This window comes from Nannospalax galili, unplaced genomic scaffold (genome assembly GCF_000622305.1).
Source record: "Nannospalax galili isolate Female #2095 unplaced genomic scaffold, S.galili_v1.0 scaffold24, whole genome shotgun sequence".
Lineage (NCBI taxonomy): Eukaryota > Metazoa > Chordata > Mammalia > Rodentia > Spalacidae > Nannospalax > Nannospalax galili.
In genome coordinates this window covers 3,267,773-3,269,961 of record NW_008352654.1, presented here as the reverse complement: position 1 = coordinate 3,269,961, position 2,189 = coordinate 3,267,773, and positions in this window count along the sequence as shown.

Sequence of the window (2,189 nt, the reverse complement as noted above, 5' to 3'; positions counted from 1 at the left end):
ACAATAAAAATCTAAGTGGTCGGGTTATGATCATTAACAGTAACTGTGAGTCCAATTCCAGTTCAGTCCAGAAGTTCAGAAAATAAAGAACTTTAATGATCAGAGCTTCTTCTAGTGAATATAATACTGAATCCCTCATTAGAAGGTATTATGGTTCATCCTAGTTCTCAACTTCATGAGATCTAGAATCACCTGGGAGACAGGCCTTTGGGCATGCCTTGGGTGGAGACTATCTTATTAGGTTAACTGAGGTGGAAAGACCTGCCCACTGTGGGTGGCACCATTTCCTTGGCTGAGATCTTGGATTGTATAACAAGGAAAAAGTGGACTGAGTACAAGCATTCATCACTCTGCTTTGTAACTGTGAATGCAATGTGACCAGCCACAAGCTCCTGCTTCCTCAACTTGATGAACTTGAACTGTGAGCCAAAATAAAGCCTCTTTCCTTAAGTTGTTTTTGTCAGGTATTTTGTCACAGCGACAGAAAAGTAACTATAACAGAGGGTTTTAAGCATGGTGGATCTAAAGAGCTACTTCATTGCAAATAAGAAGTTCCCACATGCCAAGCACTCGGGAAGCACTTGTGATTGCTCACTTTCTCTTCATAAGAATCCTATGAAACAGAAGTTATTCTGTTAGAGAAGATAACATGAGATGAGAAAGACTCAGATGTGAATCCCAGTTCTGCCTGACGTTAGTTGTATGACCTTATACAAGTTAACTTAGCTTCACCAGTCCTCAGGTTCCCTATCTGTAAAATGGTTCAAACAATGAACTCTACCTCAAAGGACATCACTGAGGATTGGCTGTGATCTTAACAGCATCTAATATATTGGTTTGTTGAGTGTGATATGAAACATGCTTAGTACAAAGTCTGGCTCCTTGTCAAGGCTCTGTACCTTTTACTACAATTAGCTCAGCAGGATGTCATGACTCCTTGGCTATCTGCCCAGCACTGAAGCCTTCCTCAGAAGTCAGAGTTCTGGGCATCAGGCAGCCATGTTTCTCCTACATGTCCTTGACCTCTTGGCCACGACTGAGTAGACCACAAATGGCTACAAACCTGACTCTAGCTCAATTAATCAAGGTGTTCTCCTCCAGTAATTTGGAATTGGGCCCCTGATAGACATTTGAAGTCGGTCTGTGTGGACATTTCCCTGGGCTTTGATGTGGTGGGCATTCATTTTCACTGTATGCACTACAGAGTGAGAAAAACTCGTTTTGAGAGGATTAAGCAGTGGCCCAGAGAGGACCTTGGGGAGAGGTGGAAGGAACAGGTAGCGCTCCACATCCTCCTTGCCTTCCCCTCCCGAAACAGCCCTGTTCCTACTCAAGGGTGCCCTTGAGCCACCCTGTGCCCTTCTGCCTTGCCCTTCTGTTTTAATTCAGTGGATGTGAAGAAGTGTGCTATTCATGACCAAAAAGCCCTCTTACACAGGTGTTCACAAACATTAGCAAGCTGTGAAAGCTACATGAGACTTTCAACCCCTCTCTTTTCACCCATGAAGGATATGTAGTCCAAAGAGGTCAGAGAGATCAATCAGGTACTGCCGTAGCAGAGCCAGGACCAGCATCTAGAACCTTCTGGCTTCCTGAATAAATGCTGCCCAACACCTCTGGCTGTCTCCAAATCTGTTTTTTCAGCACCAATTCCAAGAGTCTGAGAGTTAAGATAGCTGGAAAGAAGTGGAACTGGGGTCTGGGAAGGGTCCCCAAGTCTTGAAAAGAGTGCAAAGGAATTTTCACACTGGGAGACTGGAACACCCATTCAAGAGGCTAATTTCAGCACAGAATCTGGAACTTTTCCAACAGCACCTGGATCTGCCTGGATGATAATGGGAAAGAGAAAAGCCAGGCATCATTTGCATATATGCAAATAAGGCCTCCCACAGCTGTCCAGAATCCACTTCGGTTTAGAGCACTCCTCTCAGCAGGCAGGAGTGGGGGCTTTGGAAGACAGAAAGACAGGCTTGTCATGGCTTCCCTCTAAGCTGACAAGGACAGCCATCCCAACCTAACCTACAGGGCTGGAGCTGCTAAGAGCTTCAACCACCATAGTAAGAAATGGGGCCTCCCATCCCTGCCACAGATCCTCAACTGGGGAGGCGCAGAAGGCCCAACCTGTGATCCAGAATTCTATCTAAGCATGGGGGGCTGTGGGGGAGGAGTTCTTCACCAAGCTGTACCAG